This window comes from Anabrus simplex, chromosome 1 (genome assembly GCF_040414725.1).
Source record: "Anabrus simplex isolate iqAnaSimp1 chromosome 1, ASM4041472v1, whole genome shotgun sequence".
Classification (NCBI taxonomy): Eukaryota; Metazoa; Arthropoda; class Insecta; order Orthoptera; family Tettigoniidae; genus Anabrus; species Anabrus simplex.
In genome coordinates, this window is record NC_090265.1 from 1,399,565,590 (window position 1) to 1,399,587,467 (window position 21,878).

Genomic DNA, 21,878 nt, shown 5'->3' on the forward strand with positions numbered 1-21,878 from the left:
ATTGTCAGTAATTGAATAACCACCCGCTTTCCAAGCATATTTCAGCATTGATACAAAACAATCGCCTAGTAACTGGTCATGCGCTAGCATTTGACTAGTTATAATGAAAAGTGTGATTTTGTGTTTCACTTTTGACTGGTAGTGTAAATTCCTTACGCATTCGACGGACTAAACATTTTAGTTGTCGGAAGAGTCCAAGATTACAAGCCTAACAAAGATACGTACATCCTTTCGGTATGTAAGCCTTTTCAATTTGTACATGTTTGTTCGTCATTGTGCATTTTTACCATGCCCACTGGATGAATCGACGTGAAGAAGATTCGTTCCATCTTCCTGTAATTGCGGTCAGAAAACGTTTTGGAACCAGTCACTTGCATGCCGTTTCCCTATTTTCCCGGAAGATGAACAATCAATGACGGCATATTTAAAGGCATCAATTTTAGTTTTGATACTTTCTTGTAACCTAGGTCCAAACGTTCCATTAATTTCTTGGAAAATGATCAAAAACAAATGTCCCATTTCTCCGGCTTTGGAAATTTGATAATGCACTGTGTACGACCCCGTAAAATTATTACGGCACACAAGCGGGGCAAGAAGGTCATTCACATCACGAAAATCATAACTTCTCTGTGTTGCCATTTCGTACTCGAATCTGGACTGGTCCGAATTCCAGATATTGGTATCAGGGATCCCGCTCTCTTTTTGCAAGTCATTAATGAATGTTACAAATGTTTCGGCCACTTCAAGTCTTACTTCGTCCTATGTTTTAAAGGTTTTACTGACTGCTTTGGTTGCTTTTCGGAACCGAATTTTCAAACGCCTTTTAAGGTTTGCCAAGTAGGAGCCGCTCTGAAGAGCGTGTTTGGGGTAACACAACTCTTTAACCTCACCAATCCAATACTCAATGTCCGATTTTGTGATATATAAGTAACGCATCCTTGCCTTGGTGAACTCTTCTTTCACATAAGCTCGAACCATTACAGATTTCGTAATTTCTCTACTGGGTTCAAAAAAAACCAAACGAAACCCCATTGAGCAAGAGCCGCGAAGGGCCATGGTCTACCAAGAGACCGGTGCTCAGCCCGAAGGCCTGCAGATTATGAGGTATCGTACGGCCAGCAAGACGAATCCTCTCGGCCGTTGTTCTTGGCTTTGTGGACCGGGGCCGCCATCTCACCGTCAAATGGCTCCTCCGTTATAATCCCGAAGACTGAACTGACCTTGAACCAGCCCACAGGTTCTGGTAAAAATCCCTAACCTGGCTGGGAATCGAATCCGAGGCTTCCACGTAAGAGGCAGGCACGTGATCCCTACACCACGGGGCCGGCATTGTGTTCAGCGGGGTTGACGATTCCATAAATTTGTCTCCGAGTTTTGTTACCTATAGGTCCTCGTTCCTTTATTTTTTGATACATGTGCAACAATGATTCGGAATCGTAATCTTCCATTGATTTACAGAGTCTTCCTCGGCCATCACAAGACATGTTATCTTCGTTAAACTCATCTTCGTGGTTTTCTTTTTCGGTGATATTGTCCCCTCCTCAGCGCCATCTTCGTCTTCTGAATCAACGGAAAGTGCTTCCTCCTCCTGAATAAGATCGAATTTTCCAACCAAAATTGCATCAAACCTTGTCTTTATTTGTATGTACATGATTTGCTCTTTATTAGAAAGCTCCGTAGCTTCGCGAATATCAACACCGTGGGCATTAATAAGAGCCCCGATATTGTTGCAAGCGTTCATAACAAAACAAAAATTCCAATGCGATCGCATGTATGTGGCATAGCCATCAGGCGTGGAGAACTTGACTCACCGTCCCATGTACACAACTGTAGGCAGCCGTATGTGGTAGGGGATAATGGAGAACCGATCGAGTGGAGAAGGAAGGCCAGGCAAGGCAGCAGCTGGATGTGAGTGCTGCCTTTTGCCGGCATGTACTGTACCATTCAGGGCGCGCACCGGCAACTTGGAGCTCCCAAATGCCCGCGTAAAAAGGACCAGCAAAAGATTAGACATCCACTACCTGTTTCAGCTTAAAAAGTCCTTCACGAATATATAAAAATCAAATCGAAATTCGCCGTCCGTCTTCGTATCGTTCCCGCGTAAGAGAACATCGCCTCGTCCATCCGCAGTAGCGGACGCTTTCCCTTTCCCTGACAAGTCATTAAGAATGGTATTATCTTACTAACATTTTGAAGGTTAGCAAAAGGTTGTGAAGATCACATGTGCTCCGTCTGACGTTGTGAATTAGTTTTTCAAATGTGCACCCCCACTCCTTAATTATTGTTATTATTACAGTCCGACACCGTGGTTGAATGATCAGCGTTGAGCACTTAGTTTGAGAAGGTACCGGGTTCGATTCCTGGTCGGGTCGGGGATTTAAATCACGTCTAATTAATTTTTCTAGCTCGGGGACTGGGGGTTTGTGTTTTTGCGAACAATCTGCTCTTCAAATTCAGGCAACATACCACACTACCAGCCTCCACATAATCATCCCTCCGCATAGGTTTGGCGTCAGAAAGGGCATCCTACCGTAAAACAATGCTGATTCCACACCGGATAACCGGCAGAATATTAATAAGAAGATTGTCGTTATTACAGTTTTATTTGTTAGTAATAATACACAAATACAAATGCATTGAAAGTGAGGCATCACAGTTGCAACGTCTCCTTACAATTGTAAGCTTGTTATTAAATAGAGACATACACTACACTTCAACAACAAAATACATAAAACCAAAGTATTATAATAAAAATATCAAACAAAGAAGTTACACGATAACGATATAAGACGTAAAGTTATAATAATGAACTAAAAATAATAATACATGAACACGTCCGCCTCTGTGGTGTAGTGGTTAGTGTGATTAACTCCCACTCCCGGAGGCCCCGGTTCGATTCCCCGATCTGTCAAGAAATTTGAAAAGTGCTACGAGGGCTTGAACTGGGTCCACTCAGCGTCGGGAGATCAACTGAGTAGAGGTGGGTTCAAATCCCACCTCTGCCATCCTGGAAGTGGTTTTCCATGGTTTCCCACTTCTCCTCCAATCAAATGGTGGGATGGTACCTAATTTAAGGCCACGGCCGCTTGCTTCCCTCATCCTTGTCTATCCCTTTCAATCTTCCTTTAACCGAGCTTGATAGCTGCAGTCGCTTAAGTGCGGCCAGTATCCAGTATTCGGGAGATAGTAGATTCGAACCCCACTGTCGGCAGCCCTGAAAATGGTTTTCCGTGGTTTCCCATTTTCACACCAGGCAAATGCTGGGGCTGTACCTTAATTAAGGCCACGGCCGCTTCCTTCCCACTCCTAGCCCTTTCCTGTCCCATCGTCGCCGTAAGACCTATCTGTGTCGGTGCGACGTAAAACCACTAGCAAAAAAAAAAGAAAAAAAAAACAGCTCATAGTGAAAATTCTTAACAACAATCTTCCTTTCCCTCAGCAAGGCCCCTGTTCAGCATAGCAGGTGAGGCCACCTGAGCGAGGTGCTGGTCATTCTCCCCAGTTGAATCCCCCGACCCAATGTCTCGCGCTCCAGGACACTGCCCTTGAGAAGGTAGAGGTAGGATCCCTCGCTGATTCCGAGGAAAAATCAACCCTGGAGAGGAAGCAGATTAAGAAAGAATACATGAACACGAGTGGTGTATGTAACAATCAATGGTATAGGAATTCACACACCGAACGAGTTTGCCATGTGGTTAGAGGCGCGCAAATGTGAGTTTACATTCGGGAGAGAGTGGGTTCAAAACCCACCGGTCGGCAGCCCAGAAGATGGCTCTCCGTGGCAAATGATGCGGCTGTACCTTAATTAAGGCCAAGGTCACTTCCTTCTCATTCCTAGCTCTTTCCTATCCTATCGTCACCAATGTCGGTGCGAAGTAAAGCAGATTGTGAAAAAAGAAGAATTCGCACTTAATTTACCAAACTGGCAGTGCTGATGAGCAGAAGCAGAAGTAAATCTGTAGCTTTCCACCAGTTACTATGTTCTCCTTATTATCCTTCCTCTTAATCTGTTTACCCTCCAGGGTTGGTTTTTCCCTCGGACTCAGCGAGGGATCCCACCTCTACCGCCTCAAGGGTAGTGTCCTGGAGGGTGAGACATTGAGTCGTGGGATACAACTGGGGAGTATGACCAGTACTTCGCCCGGGCGGCCTCACCTGCTATGCTGAACAGGGGCCCAGGTGGGGGATGGGAAGACTGGAAGGAATAGACAAGGAAGATGGAAGGAAGCGGCCGTGGCTTAAGTTAGGTACCATCCTGGCATTTGCCTGGAGGAGAAGTGGGAGACCACGGAAAACCACTTCCAGGATGGCTGAGGTGGGAATCGAACCCACCTCTACTCAGTAGACCTCCCGAGGCTTAGAGGACCCCATTCCAGCCCTCGTACCACTTTTCAAATTGTGGCAGAGCCGGGAATTTAACCCGGGCCTCCGGGGATGGCAGTTAATCACGCTAACCACTACACCACCGAGGCGAACAATTGCTATATTCTACTAAATAAATACCATGCGTTATACACCGTGATATCTAGATGTTTTTCTATAGAAATTCTAAATTTTCTGGATCATTCGCAAGGTGGTATGTCGGGAACTGCTTACTCTCGCGCCAGATAAATATAGTGTAATGTCCGGCTCCATGGCTAAATGGTTAGTGTGCTGGCCTTTGGTCACAGGGGTCACGGGTTCGATTCCCGGCAGGATCGGGTATTTTAACCTTCATTGGTTAATTTCGCTGACATGGGGGCTGGGTGTATGTGTCGTCTTCATCATCATTTCATCTTCATCACAACGCGCAGGTCGCCTACGGGAGTCACATCAAAAGACCTGCATCTGGCGAGCCGAACTTGTCCTCAGACATTCCCGGCACTAAAACCCATACGCCATTCCATTTCATTTCAATATAGTGCAATACCTTCATTTATACCTTCCACGTAGTTACAGCCTACCACGTCCTTTTTCCGTAAGTTAATCTAACATGTTTGTCGTCCTTGTTAGATTCCTCCTGTCATAATGGGAGACCTCTGAAGGCATGCCTCATAGTAAGGAGTCAACAGGCCAGTGCAGAATCTTCTGAGTTCGCTGTGCCCGATACGAAGTCAACTCTTACTGCCCAGATCCACCAACTTCGACGTTTTTTTTCTTTCTTTCTTTCTTTCTTTCTTTCTTTCTTTCTTTCTTTCTTTCTTTCTTTCTTTCTTTCTTTCATTATGTTTACATGTTGTTCATATCTCTATATATATAACAGTTTTGTAAAATTTGCAATTTATATGCAGCCAATTTTAATGTTTTTAACAAGAAACATAAATAAAAATAAATATACACTTCACACCTGGCAGAGCCACAAGAGTTATTTACGTCAAACATTCACCACATATTGCAATTGGAAATAATAAACAAGTTGATAGTTTTATTTCACTTTATATTTAATTGTCATTTTTTGCACTTATAAATAAACTGTATTAAGCAAAGGTGAACGATGTGATGTTTAAAAAATGTATGATTTAAAGTAACGTTTGTTTTTGCAAGTTCTTCTCGTACTCCCGTTTGTTGACACGCCGAGTACCTCCTTGTAAACAGTATAAACCTTCCCACGAAGCTCTTCGGCAATGAATGATCCCAAGACATGACTCAGTGTTTCATCTTCTCTGGCACATCTGCGATAGAGGCTGCCGTCTTGAGATATCCCGTGGATATTTCTATGCTTTCTTTTTACCAGTTCATTTACGTCGCACCGGCACAGATAGATCTTATGACAACGATGGGATAGGATAGAGTCAGGATTAGGAAGAAGTAGATGTGGCCTTAATGAATGTACATCCCAGCACATGCCTGGTATGAAAATGGGAAACCTCGGAAAACCATCTTCAGGGCTGCCGACAGTTGGGTTCGAACCCACTATCTCTCGAGTGCAAGGGGATACATCTAATTGAGGAAACATTACCTAGCGCCATTCAATACATATAAGAACTTGATGGTACTTCACCCAGGTGTTCGCCGGAGTATATTCATTATACAGCTCTGCTCCTAATCCCTGTTGAAATAATTTACACGACTTAACACATTCTCCTTCACGGAGTTCACTGCGCATTTTACTTGTATCAGGAATATAGGTTTTCTGATTTAACATGGGAATAGGATTCAGAATACCGAGTGTATTCAAGCAATCCATAGTCTGTGCTGCAGGGTACCGAGTTGCAAGTACGTAATCATTAGCAGTCCTAATGAGTGTGTTGGAGGCGTTTATGTGCTGCAGGCTGACTTCCGATTCAGCTTTTAATAGTCCAAGAAGGCCTTTATACAACTTTCCAGTGTACAATGCACAGTCTGGAAAATCTCTTGGTAACTGGAGTATTTCATTCAAAACACTTTTAATTATTTTGTCATAAACTCTCAGGAAACTTGTGGGTATTGTTTTTACTCGGCAGTTTGAAATGGGCAAATTAAAGGGGAAATATACTGCATTAACGAATATAAATTTCTGATAAAATGTAAGCAGTGGCAAGGAGACCAACGATTCTATTTTATTGTAATGTGATTTACGACAATTGAGTTAAAAGTAACAGTGCCTCTGAAAGGCACAGTTCTCCTTGTCTTAAGCAATGTATTATGGTATTTTCTTTGATCATTAAATCGTTCATAATTTCGTGTGGCTCTTTCTAGCCGAATCCAGCCCTTGTAAGGCAGACCCTCCGATGAGGGTGGGCGGCATCTGCCATGTGTAGGTAACTGCGTGTTATTGTGGTGGAGGATACTGTTATGTGTAGTGTGTGAGTTGCAGGGATGTTGGGGACAGCACAAACACCCAGCCCCGAGCCATTAGAATTAACCAATGAAGGTTAAAATCACCGATCCGGCCGGGAATCGAACCAGGGACCCTCTGAACCGAAGGCCAGTACGCTGACCATTCAGCCAACGAGTCGGACATTAAATCGTTAAATCATTAATTCGTGCTTTTTTATCTGTTATGGAGTACAGGTCTTCAGTTAAGATATATACACATGTTCTATAGTTTCTCTGTCAATACTGAGTGATACTTTTTCGCCTTTGCTTCCAATCATCATGACTTTTAATTATTTTTTATCCTAATTCTGCACTCTTGGACCTTGCTGTTTAGTTCTGTAAGCATTTTATCGAGGACCGTAGTGTACTCAGATATTACTTTCATATCATCAGCGAACCGAATTCATTCAATTCTCTTGCCTCCAATGTTGACTTCTCCCTTTCCATCAAAACTTTCGCAAACGATATCCTCTAAGTAAAAGTTAAACAAAACTAGTGATAAGCAGTAGACCTGTCTAACTCCTCTCCCTAGTCCGATTCCTTCTGTTAATTCTCCTCACAGTCTTACTCTTGCTGTTTGGTTGTAATAAAAGCCGTTGATCTTCCTTCTCTCTCTCCATTCAAATATACATATTTATTAATATTTTCCTCCTTTATACTGGTATTATAATATTTTCAAGAAATTATTTTAGCCATTTCCCACTGAAGTATATTTTTGGACGTAGTTTTACAAATATTTCTTTTCCGCTCTCCTGCAGGACATTGAATTGTTCAACTGGAATTGCATGTACACAAACTGCTTTTCCATTCTTAATTATTTTAATGGCTTCCTCTATTTTCTCTTCTAGAATACTGAAACCAATCTGTTTCATTTTTCTTCTCCAAATATATACTACTCTCATCTGGCCTGCTACTAACCTCGTATAACCATTCTCTTTCCAATGTCACTTATGTGGTAGAATATAAGTAATGATCACAGAAGTAAGCTGAACCAGGAAAGTATTTCTTAACAAAAATGAATTGCTTGCTCCTAACATATCTATGCATATTACAAAGGTGTTTTAGAATTTTTTATGCGTAGTACGCATTTATATGGTAAACAAATACGAACAAAATATGGTGCAAATGGAAAGAGAACAAGTGCCTTTGAAGTCTGGTGTTGAAAAAGACTATTGAGGGTGAAATGCGTAGAAAGAATCACAAAAAGAGAGACTGAAGTATGTTGTCTGGAATAGAACGATTCGCTGCAATTAGATCAGAAGTAGAAAAATTGATTAAATACATAATAAGACACTGAAGATTTGTTCAGTTGAAATTGAATGGAAGACTTACGGATAAGATTGGCAAGAGAGCGCCAACACCGGAATGTAATAAGCAGATTAGAGGCTCTTACGTCTCCGTTGATAACAATATCGAAGCCACGAATCCTCCAGGTTTTACATGGACATGATACTCAATTACATAAATACCACTTTTTATTGGCCCGGTTTCGAGCAACGGCTACCTTGATGGAAAGCCAGTGACCATTTCACTTTGTTATCACGCCCCCAGATTCGAAGAGATGTAAGATACAATAGTTATCTATAAATGAAGAGGTTAGTACAGAGTTATTTGGCATTAAACCAGCCGTAGGACTTGGGATCGTCAATTTATTATCACGAGAATGTACTATAATCATTGACGAATTCAATAATGTAGTAAGTATATCGCGGTAGTCTCTAGGAAGGAATCTAACCGTTTGGGAAAAAAAAGTAATTAAAGTCATGACCTATACAGATGACTGCTGCCCATACGGATGGCCCGCGGATTTTGGAGTGTCACATGGTAAGTGTGATAAAATCCTCAGCCGTATTGTTTGGATATCGTGACCGAATGAGTTGACTCTCGCATCAGACAAATTCTCAGTTGGACAGGCGAAGCTGAGAGTACCCTTTTTCAGCGCTTGACCCAGAACTCAAATCCCTAAAGTGGCTGGAAATCAACCTTTAGACCTCCGAGTAAGAGGTAAGCACGCTATACCAACAACACGACCCTGGCCGAATAAATCTAGATAAATAGGCCTGAGTAAATAAATAAATAAATAAGTAAATAAATAAATAAATAAATAAATAAATAAATAAATAAATAAATAAATAAATAAATAAATAAATAAATAAATAAATAAATAAGTAAATAAATAAATAAATAAATAAATAAATAAATATCCGGAATGTAGTAAAGCAGTTTCTTTCCTGTGTAATTTGCTATTCAGAAGTGCATACAACTTGCAAGCTCCTTCGAACTGAGCTACTGCTTCAACCACTACACTTGCACTTTAGAAAAATGGTGGAGATAGTCACCTAAAGGAACGGTCCCTATTTCTAAATTATGTACCGCCGAAGAAACGTTCTTGAGGCCTAACGAATCTTCAGTTGAACGGCCCTAATACAATATATTTTTATATTTATTGTAATATGGTGTTATATCGTGTAATAATGGATTTATGCGGCATATGGAGCCTGTAACTCGTTTATCCTGAACAACATGAAGTTCTATTTCGATGTTTTTACGACTCCGCCAGCAATACGAGCAGCTGTTACGCGATAACAACAGCATGGACACGCAGCAGTTACATAGGAAATAAATTAAGTTAGGACAATCAGATGCCACTTTCATTGTACTTGTCCCAAAACCATTTTTTCGGTAAGGGAAATCATTTTAAATAGATCAGACAGACTTCGGTTGAACAAAGCAGTACATAAAAAGGATACAACCTATTTGACTCACGAGGGTAACTACAGTTTATAGACAACAACAACAAATAAATACTCATTCTTGTTCCCTTAATCGCGGATTACAATTAAGCAGGTTGTCATATAGTTAGTTGCCTCCAGGCATGATGACTGGGCACGTTCATAATTTTGAAAATGAGTCAAAAACAGGTTATGCATAGTAAGCATTCATCCAAAACTGAACACGCATTTTATTTTCATAAATTTAAGGTATTTTAGTAGCAGCCGTGTCACAGAGTCTCAAAAACAACAAACGGGAAGCCATGGACGAAAATGAACACTCGAATAACATTAAATTAAGGTAAGACTGCAAAATTTGCAATTCTAAGGTGCCCGTAATTCAAACCTTAACCAGCGTGCAAGACATAATATAAAAACACAGCAGCCCGTTAATTACAGAAATGTCAGGGAAAATTCCTATCCGACTAGTGGACACGTTTCAAAAGTTTCAAAGTCTTCCTTGGGGTCACGTGATCCTTGGAAGAAAATGTGATATAACGCGTGACAGAGTGACATTACTCGGGTATTTTTTTTGCTTTACGTCGCACCGACACAGTTTTGTCTTATGGCGACGATGGGGTAGGGAAGGCCTAGGAATTGGAAGGAAGCGGCCGTGGCCTTAATTAAGGTACATCCCCGGCATTTTCCTGGTGTGAAAATGGGAAACCACGGAAAACCATCTTCAGGGCTGCCGACAGTGGGGCTCGAACCCACTATCCCCCGATTACTGGATATTGGCCGCACTCAAGCGACTTTTTTTTTCGTGTGGCTATTTCTAGCCGGGTGCAGCCCTTGTAAGGCAGACCCTCCGATGAGGGTGGGTGGCATCTGCCATTTGTAGGTAACTGCATGTTATTGTGGTGGAGGATAGTGTTATGTGTGGTGTGTGAGTTGCAGGGATGTTGGGAACAGCACAAACACCCAGCCCCCGGGCCACTGGAATTAACCAATTAAGGTTAAATTCCCCGACCCGGCCGGGAATCGAACCCGAGACCCTCTGAACCGAAGGCCAGTACGCTGACTATTCAGCCAACGAGTCGGACACTTAAGTGACTGCAGCTATCGAGCTCGGTGATATTACTCGTAGTCCATTTCTTCTCCGGGGGAGAATGATCACCTGGCATCGAGTAGAGGAACATCAGTCACCTTGATTAATAATATTGTTACTTATTGACAATTTTAGTATTATGTACTTAACGAACAATGAACAACGACACCATCCGACCCGGACGAAGAACGTAGTTGTAAGAGGTCGTAGTATCTTTAACTCAACGATCCTCGACTTGGTTTGATTTTGTGGTGTAATAATAACGGGACATGTTAAATCTTACCATTTTCTTGTCTGAAGTATGTTGCTGCTGATAATGTGCTATTTTTATTTTAAGTTTCTCAAAGCAAATTTCAAAATATATGGACGCCCAGATAAATCAAGCCTAAATTACAATTCCTCTTTTTTGAATACTAAATAAGTTTTTATAATACAGCTGTCACATGGATATGTCGATATGAGCAGGCTGAGTGCCCTCCTGGGCATAAGTTTTCTGAATCGGTCCCGGCTTAGTCTGGTAGCATTTGAAGGTGGTGAAATATGCCGGAACTCCTCTGGGACAGTTTTCCGACGACTCACCGTTTCCCACAATCATAAAAGTATTTAAAGCGACGTAAATACAATATAACAAGTGAACATTAAAATTAGGTACTTGATCTAAGAGGTAATACAAACGTAGGAAATTAAGCTTAAATGAATAATCAAAAACTGTTGTCCACCCGAACAATTAATGCTATACACTTAGAGACGATAGCGCAGCTGCTACTACTAGGGGAAAAGATTCTAAATATTCAGATAAATATATACTGCCTGATCAGAGTCTGGATCCTTACCTTGATGATCGGCGTAGTGTCTTTCGTTTGAGGCGGCCTCGGATTTGATTCCCAAGAGAGTCAGGGATTTCAACTTTCTCTACTTAATTCCTCTATACCGTGGCCTGGGGGTCTGTGACCGTCTAAATTAAAATCTTCATTTACATACAATTCATCACACCACATACGTACTAACATAGAAACAAGCAATATTGGACGTACCCCTCCACGTATATTTTGGCGTCAGGAAGGGCACTAGACTGTAAAACTGGGCTGAATCTATACAATATGGCCACCTCGAGGGCAGAAATAAAAAGATTATCTGAACAAATTTCTTTGGACAGCCCTCTATAAACCTAAAATATCACTAAAAGCACCGTGGATCTAGCCGTGTTTCTACGGCCGGGTGCCTTTCCTGCTTCAAACGCTACGCGGTGTGATACTGTATATTCACTATTATGCGTTTCTCTGGTTTTAGCACTGTGATATGTTGTGTGTAGATGAAGAGAAGTGTATTAAGACGAACACAAACACCCAGTTCCCGAGGCAGAGGAATTAATCACGCGCAGTTAAAATCCTCAGCCCGGCCGGGAATCCAACTGGGGCTCTCTGAGCCTAAGACTAGCATGATGACCGCTCCGCCAAGGAACCAGATGTCATCATCATCATCATCTGTTTACCCTCCAGGGTCGGCTGTTCCCTCGGACACAGCGAGGGATCCCACCTCTACCGCCTCAAGGGCAGTGTCCTGGAGCTTCAGACTCTTGGTCGGGGATACAACTGGGGAGAATGACCAGTACCTCTCCCAGGCGGCCTCACCTGCTATGCTGAACAGGGGCCTTGTGGAGGGATGGGAAGATTGGAAGGGATAGGCAAGGAAGACGGAAGGAAGCGGCCGTGGCCTTATGTTAGGTACCATCCCGGCATTCGCCTGGAGGAGAAGTGGGAAACCACGGAAAACCACTTCCGGGATGGCTGAGGTGGGAATCGAACCCACCTCTACTCAGTTGACCTCCCGAGGCTGAGTGGACCCCGTTCCAGCCCTCATACCACTTTTCAAATTTCGTGGCAGAGCCGGGAATCGAACCCGGGTTTTCGGGGGTGGCAGCTAATCACGCTAACACTACACCACAGAGGCGGACCGGAGCCAGATGTTCTTTGACGAAATATATCGATGTTTGGAGTATTGCTCTGTATTTTCTTTTTTTTAAATTAGCCTTACGTCTCACCGACACAGATAGGTCTTACGGCGACGATTGGAGAGGAAAGGCCTAGGAATGGGAAGGAAGCGGCCGTGGCCTTAAGTAAGGTACAGCCCCAGCATTTGCCTGATGTGAAAATGGGAAACCACGGAAAACCATCTTCAGGGCTGCCGACAGTGGGATTTGAATCCACTATCTCCCGAATACTGGATACTGGCCGCAGTTAAGCGACGGCAGCTATCGAGCTCGGAGTATTGGTGTTCAACAACACATTGAGTATCAAGCTTATACATATACTATCTGCTGGAACCAAATCTTGAAGATCCGTGTGTTGTTATAAACAATATACTGTATATATATTTGCTATTTGCTTTACGTCGCACTGACACAGATAGGTCTTATGGCGACGATGGGATAGGAAAGGCCCAGGAGTTGGAAGGAAGCGGTCGTGGCCTTAATTATGGTACAGCCCCGGCATTTGCCTGGTGTGAAAATGGGAAACCACGGAAAACCATCCTCAAGGCTGCCGACAGTGGGACTCGAACCCACTATCTCCCGATTACTAGATATTGGCCGCACTTAAGCGACTGCAGCTATCGAGCTCTGTATAAACAATAATAATAAATAATAATAATAATAATAATAATAATAATAATAATAACAATAATAAGAAGAAGTAGAACAAGAAGAAGCGGAGGGGAAGAAGAAGAAGGAGTACTAACTTATTTACATTATAAAATATTAAAATATCCTGTATTTCTTATGAATATTTTAACTCTTGCAGCGTTTAGTGTTTTTTTTTTTTTCATGTAGCTTTACGTCGCATCGACACAGATAGGTCTTATGGCGACGATGGGACAGGAAAGGGCTAGGAATGGGAAGGAAGCGGCCGCGGCCTTAATTGAGGGACAGCCCCAGCATTTGCCTGTTGTGAAAATGGGAAACCACGGAAAACCATCTTCAGGGCTGCCGACGGTGGGGTTCGAACCCACGATCTCCCGAATACTGCATGCTGGCCGCACTTAAGCGACTGCAGCCATCCAGCTCGGTCGTTTAGTTATTAGTTTTTACACTATGAGTAATGGGCAAAGTTCCTCGAGATGCATGGGTAACGTGGTTTATCAACTGCTTGTATCCGTGCAGTAGATTAATCATGAGCAGATGTTTGGTGCATACTATATTCTCAATCATTGGTATATTTATGATGCTTATAGCTTTTCTGAATGAACACTTACTTGTCGGATGCAACTTGACAACGGTTTCGAAATCAAGAAAGACGCAAGAAGAGATAGTATCAGATTCTCCGCTGTGAATCGGAATAAGTCCGGCGGAATATGTGCTGTTGGAGTGCAAGCCGAGCAATTAAGCAGTAGATTTAAATCGGGTTGTGTACATGGTTTTTACTTGCACATTCGGAGAGAGGAAGTATGCAATCTCACCGGGTGAGTTGGCCGTGCGGTTAGGTGCGCGCAGCTGTGAACTTGCATCCGACAGATAGCGCGTCGATGCTGTTAGCAGTCGTGAAGATGGTTTTCCGTGGTTAAACATTTCCACACCAGGAAAATGCTGGGACTGCACCTGAATTAAGGCCACGGCCGCTTCCTCGTCACTCCTGGGCCTTTCCTATTTCACATTCGGCATAAGACCTATTTGTGTCGGTGCGACGTAAAGCAAGTAGTTAAAAGAAATGCAATCTGAAACAAAACGAGTGAAAGTAACCTTACCAACCACTGCTGAAAATGCGCACTGCGACCGGAAGTAAGATGCACAACAGACTAAAATTGCAATTATTTTTAAATGCACAAGTATCTACACCAAGTTTTCGACGTACGTCTCAAGACTGTACGTAGGTTCAAAGGATTTTAATTTTATGAAAGATCAGAATATTTCGAAAACCTGTTATAATGCTATTTTGACTACTTCTGTGCTCCAAATGGAAATCAGCTCACTTTTAGTATCGTGTGAAACGTAAAAATTTCATCACACATGTAACTAAAAGAACATATTTAATCCACGGGGATCTGCAAAAGGAACACGTCAAGAAAAGTGTTCTATATCGAAAATTAAAAATATGAAGTGTAGATTTAAAAAATCAACAGTCGATTCAATTAAATCTAAATGGACGGTAGGTCAATCTAGCTGTGTCTAATTGATACTTAGCCGATCGCGCAGTGACCGAGAAATAATCTCATATTACATTGTCACTTAATATGTTGGAGAGATACTGCCTTGCCGACGTGGTAAAGGCGTGTTCGGTTCACCCAGAAGGTCATGAGTTTGTTTTTTCTAAATTTAAAGAAAGAGACTTCCATCTATGAAGTGGTACATGGCTATAGAATTTACTCGGCCTGCATCAAAAGTGATTGCCAGTTAATTCCTGGGACCAAAGACACGGGGCTAACCATTCTATTCCACATAGTGCCAGGCCTTTATCTTCCACTCCTCCAAGGGCCTTTATGGCAGGCGTGCAGGTGGCTTTGCTTTGGTAATATCTTAGAGCTCGGAAGGATTAGCATTTCCAAGAATGAAGTAGTGTCGATAGGGAAGAAGCCTAAGAGGATCGAACGTCAGGTTGGGCAACAAAATTGAAAGAGGTGGATCACTTTAAATATTTATGATTCGCATTCTCTAGTTCGGCTTAGGTTGGTACGTTCCTTACGACGAGAAGGTTTACAGCACACCTTACCATTTATTTAAATGCGCTATACATCCCTGGGGATCAATGAGCAAAATTTATGTGGACTTCCGTCTGCATACATTCGTCTGCATTTAAATAATGTGCACCCATGTACTATGAAGGAGTCACAATAGCCACAAAAATCGAAAATGTTGCATCAATTCAAAATACAGCATTTCGGCTGTATTTTTATTATTATTATTATTATTATTATTATTATTATTATTATATTTTCTTGAATTTCACATTGGAATCGAAGCAATTCAGTCACCAGTCCAGGACAATAAATTGCTTTCACCCTGTCTCCTCTCTCCACAAAGCGAACTAATGGCAATTCTGTTTATATCGTTTTACTTCATTCGTCTGTATACAGTCTCAAAATGTACTAATTAATAACAGGAATGTATGGATTCCATGGTGATCGTCTGTTTCTGGAGAATGATAACAACGTTACTAATTAACTCATACACAACGTGCTCCAAGTCGGTATCTGGACAATTTCTCATTAAAACAGTATACTTCATTAACCGTGCAGCTTCCTTTTGTACTGAGAGCTCGTAATAAATAATTTAATTTGATATATAAGGTTATTTACGTAAACAGATCTCTGAAAGGAAAAGATTGTATCCTGCTCATCACAATAGAACCTATTGTTGTAGCAGCACGCGTTCTATGTTCCTTGTCAACCATCGGGAGTAAGTTCTACAGGTTCTATAGAAGTCTAGAAATATGACAACATATTCTTTTGAATGAACACTGTGCTTTTTTCCTATAATGCAATATTTGACTATTTAAGCTTAAGAACAAGGAATGGCCATTTCTAAACTGGCGCTGGCATTCTCGTTTTTTTTATAACTGGGCAATTTTATCCCACTATACAACCGAGGCTACGTCCATAAACTATTACCAAATATGAAAGTAACCTCTCTGGCTCCTATTATTTGAAGTTGGATTCCTGGTCGGTATGGATAAAGCTCACCGGCCTAGGAAGTAACTGTATGTACCTATGTTGAGTATTTAGCCCGAAGGTTGGTTTGATCCTCCACAGCTCTACCAAAAGCTATCACAGATAGCCTAGGTGTCACTGAAGAGGCATGCTAAGGAAATTAAGAGTGAGGTAGTTTCCCGTTGCTTTCCTCACCGAGCCAGAAGTTGTTATTGCATATCCGTCTGCCAAGCCCACTGAAATGCATCCATCTACCGACCGTATGAGCGATATTTTCACGCCATTCATAACAGGGACTGGTTGCATATGGAATAGTATTACTAGCATCGCTCATACCTCGGTCACTTTCATAATATCAAAGCCAAGGATGTGACTGAAACAGGTCAATGAAAGTAACAAATTGCTCTAGCCCATACCAGAAGACATAGGCCTATAGTGCACTGTAAATACTACATCACGCCTGCAAGGGCATAGGAAAATGCCAATAAACCGCAAGCCTTGTTGGATTCATCACCGGTTGCGGTTGCATTGTAATTTTTACGCAGTTTTTCGCAGAAAAGCTGTTAGGTATATTTCTTTCTAGCTATTTGCTTTACGTCGCACCGGCACAGATTGGTCTTATGGCGACGATGGGATAGGAAAGGCCTAGGAACGGGAAGGAAGCGGTCGTGGCCTTAATTAAGCTACAGCCTGGTGTGAAAATGGAAAACCACGGAAAACCATCTTCAGGGCTGCCGACAATGGGGTTCGAACCCGATTACTGGTTACTGGCTGCACTTAAGTGACTGCAGCTATCGAGCTCGGTTAGGTACATTTCATGGTACGTACTGTGTGACAGAAACTGTAAATGTAACAGTTGTATTAATTTCCATATCATTACCAGCGTATACCAAACAATTGTGGAACAACCTTGCTGGGCCTTCGCCAATGAAGTTGCCGTTTTTCATCCCCGAAGGCCTGCAGATTACTAAGTGATACGTGTTCAAAGTGACGATATCTCTCGGCCGATATTCTTGGCTTTCTAGACCGAGGTCGCTATCTCACCATCAGCTAGCTCCTCAATTATTCTAACGTAGACTGAGTGCACCTCAATCAGCCCTCAGAGCTAGGAGAAAATTCCTGATATGGCCGCGAATCGAACTCGGGATCTCCTGATAAGAGGCAGGCTCGCTATCCCAAGACAGATGAACCGGCATATAAAGTGTATGGAGACTCACATTAAACTACCGGGCGAGTTCGCCGTGCGGTTAGAAGTGCGCGGCTGTGAGCTTACATCGGGGAGATAGTGGGTTCGAATCCCACTGTCGACAGCCATGAAGTTTTTCCGTGGTTTCCCATTTTCACACCAGGCAAATGCTGGGGCTGTACCCTAATTAAAGCCACGGCCGCTTCCTTCCAACTCCTAGGCCTTTTCTTTCCCATCGTCGCCATAAGAGCTATCTGTGTCGGTGCGACGTAAAGCCGCTAGCAAAAGAAATGCATTAAACTAATACAATGTCCTTTAATGCAAATAACACGTCCGATGTAATCTTCATCACTGCTGCTACTGTTCTTCATACTACCCTCTAAAGGGAGTTGGTGACCTGGATTGAATGTTATACCAACTAAACTTTTTAGACTTCCAATATCGACCCGAAGCTAAAACTTGAAGCTACCGTTCCCACGCCCAGTAAATCACAACTTTGATGTTAGTTGATTTAAGGTGGTCACACTTCTGCTGGAGTTCAAGTCTCGAGAAAGCTGCACAGGTGTTGTAAGTCCAGCAATTTTCTACTTCATATCAATGAACTATCTCAGATATCAAGTCCATTAGATGTCTCCCTGAAGAAATAAATACCGAAAACAGACTAGAAGGAATTTCTTAGAGTCACATCGAAAGTAAAGGGCTCTGTTCATTAATACCATAGGCCTGTTAAACCTACAATTTATTGAATATAATGTATGAACAATCTCACCTTCATTTTCAAATGATTCAGTGCCGTATGTTGTACAACAAATCCAAAATTCGCTCACTGAATTGAGAACTTAACTAGTATCTAGGTCCGTCAACTTGACATGTGTTTTTTCTAAGCTCTGGAAAGCATTCATTCCGATTACATTGGACATATTCGCGAAGTGACAAACTGGTTTGATAGAATGCAGTTCGGGTTCAGGTTCAGGTTATTCCAGTGAGGCTCAACTTCTAGGATTCAAGAGAGATATAATGGGATATTCTTTATTCTGGAGGTACAATTGACTGTATCGTTATTTATCTAAATCGCAACTTTTGATACGGTATCTCACTAAAGACAATTTACAAACATCAAGGCTATTGGTCTAGATAAAATAGTGGTTGAATGGGTGGCGAATTTGTAGAAAATGGACTTTAGAATATTAGAGTAGGTGAAGTGTTACCTTATCCTGTAACGATAAAGAGTGGGGTAATACAAGGCAGTATTTTTGAACCTTGATATCTTCTTATACTGGGTGATCCTCTTGCCCTAACTAATTTCGTTTTATGCAGCCCAAGTAACCGACGGTTTTACTCGTATATGTGTAATGAAAACATGGCCGTTCTGGTACGTACAGGAAAAGCAATGAGGTATCTTTGTATTTAGTGCCTGACCATAATAAAATTGGCAATCACAAGTGCACTCTCTATATTATATGAAATGAAACGTCTGGGAAACGCGAAGTTCGCATTGTGACTGCGTTAAAACTATTAGACGAGTTACCGGTATAATATGTACACGCTCTGCCGCAGTGTACTGTAGCGTAGTTGTTATGGGCATGGAACGGGGCGTGTGACGTTGGAGGCTCGAATCCGGGTCGAGAGCACTTGCTTTAAATTTCTGTGTTCATAATATTTACCTCAAGGTACAATAAATTTTCTCCCTTATGCATATTTTTTGTGAATGACAGTGTATGTGGCCCTACGAAGGGCCGATTTGACATCAGGGTCGGATAAGTATGGAATAGGAAGTAGGAGGAACAAACTCCATCCTATTGAAAGCACATCGTTAAACTATCTCCAAGTGACATAACCTCTGGCAGGAACGGGAGTTCATTGTAGAGGAGGTGCAGGTAGCGTGTGTCTGTTAAATGCTAATCGAAGAAATACGGTCAGATATGGCGATCACCCAAGATTCCACACCATACATTCACTCCCCATTGTACTTGATAAGCTGCCTGTCGCACCCAGAAAGGATTGCCAGCACTCCAATAGTGCATGTTGTGGCAGTTAATGGTTCCATTATTGTGAAATCGCGATTCGTCCGAGAACAAGATTTCCGATATGAATGCTGCATCATTGTCCACGTTTCCTAATAGCCATTGACAGAAATTCATTCGAGCTTCGAAATCTCACCCGTGGAGCTCTTGGTGTAGCTGTAGATGGTAGGGGTGATATTTATGTGCATGCAATATTCGCCTTACGGACGGCTGCCTTATATTCAAGTGTTGTGCAATTGCCCGTATACTCGTGAGTGGATTAGTGCGAGCTGTCTCTCGGACAGGTGGTACTCTTTCAATTGCGCCTGTTGTCCGAACGCGTTTTTCAACACTGCTGAAAGTCTTTACAGTCGGATGTCGCCTGTCTGGACACCTTTTCTGGTACAGACGTAGTGCCTGGCACGCATTTCCCCTTGCTTCCCCATAGCTGTGCGCCTCCGTTGTGTGGTGGTTAGTGTGATTAGCTGACTCCCACGGAGGTCCGGATTCGATTCCTGGATCTGCCGCGAAATTTGGTAAGTGGCACGAGTACTGGAACATCTATGTGGAATGATAACGTGAGGGCTACCTCACGCTCCAGGACACTGCCCTTGAGGCAGTAGAGGTGGTATGCCTCGCTGAGTCCGAGGGAGAAACCAACCCTGGAGGGTAAGCTTCAGACTTTGGTTTGGGGGATGAAGCTGGGGAGGATGACCAGTACCTCGCCTACGCAGCCTCATCTGCTATGCTGAAAAGGGGCCTTGTGGGGGGATGGGAAAACTGTAAGGGATAGACAAGGAAGAGGGAAGGAAGCGGCCGTGGCGTTAAGTTAGGTACCATCCTGGCATTTGCCTGGAAAACCGCTTCCAGGATGGCTGGGTGGGAATCGAGCCCACCTCTGTTCAGTTGAACTCCCGGGGCTGAGTGGACCCGTTCCAACCCTCGTACCACTTTTCAAATTTTGTGGCAGAGCCGGGAATCGAACCCGGGCCTCCAGAGGTGGCAGCTAACCACTACACCACACAGGTGGACATGGAGATCACGCAGTGTTGAATTATGTTCGAACGGAAGTGTTTTTGAATGGGAAGCTACGCAAAGTGCAAACGAATTTCCGGGTGAGCAAACAAGTAAACAGTTGAAATGGGCCATGGCTTACGTCGAGCATCTTCGTTGTATAAATCACTTACTGGTTCCCGGCGACTCTGTAGGGATTACGGAAGAGGTTGAATTATCGGGAATGCAAATTTTTAAATCTATTTTGACGGTAATAGAAGAAAATATATTTGTAATAGATGAGAAGGAGAGAAAAGGGGATGGGGTAAAGACTGGTAGCAGCGTGACTCGAACTCATCATCTTCATAACTGAAATGGGAAACCTTAACCACCCGACCACCTCGCCACAGTCTCTGGCTTGATGGTACCTGGCATGCTAAACCCCTCGTAACTTCTTTCGACTTTTTCAAAATCGCCTTTTTCGAAAAAAAAAAATTGAAGCTTGCGCGCTACTACTTTGCCAGTGTGTTTTTGTGATGTAGTACTACCAACCTACAAAGTTTGAACAAAATTGGTGATGCGGACATCGTGACCTCCCCTTGTTAGAATGGGAGAGAGAATGGAAATGAGTAGCTTTTATGGCAAATGAGGTAAACTCAAAGTATGTCCCAAGGAATCACTGGACTAGTGGAAGGAATATTTTGAAAATTTTTCAACGTAAAAAGACTTCGCGAACAACCGAGCTTATGGGTGTGGTGACAATGATGTCAGTGAAATTTCGCTTGAGGAACTGGAAAGGATGGTATATAAATTCCATTGTCATAAAGGAGCAGGAATAGTTAAATTAAACCTGAAATGGTGAAATATAGTGGGAATTGAGGGATGAAATGGCTTCATAGAGTAATAAGGTTATCATGGAATATTAGTAAGGTACCTTCTATTTGGACGAAAGCTGTAATTGCACCTACCTATAAGCAAGGATCAAGGAGGATTTAAACAACTTCCGAAGTATGCCATTGATCAGTGTACCAGGCAAGGGGTTTACTAAGCAGTTTGGAAGGGAGTGTGCGGTAAGTGGTTGACAGTAAGTCGGATGAAAACCAGTGTGGTTTCAAACCAGAGAGAGACTATCGCGATCAGATTTCAGTATCTGTCAGGTAACTATAGAAAATGTTACAAGAGGCTATTTCTAGCCGTGTGCAGCCCTTGTAAGGCAGACCCTCCGATTTGGGTGGGCGGCATCTGCCACGTGTTGTTGTGGTGGAGGATAGTGTAATGTGTGCTGTGTGAGTTGCAGGAATGTTGGGGGACAGCACAAACACCCAGCCCCCGAGCCATCAGAATTCACCAATGAAGGTTAAAATCCCCAACCCGGCCGGGAATCGAACCCGGGACCCTCTGAACCGAAGGCCAGTACGCTGACCATTCAGCCAACGAGTCGGACACAAGAGGAATAGAGAGTT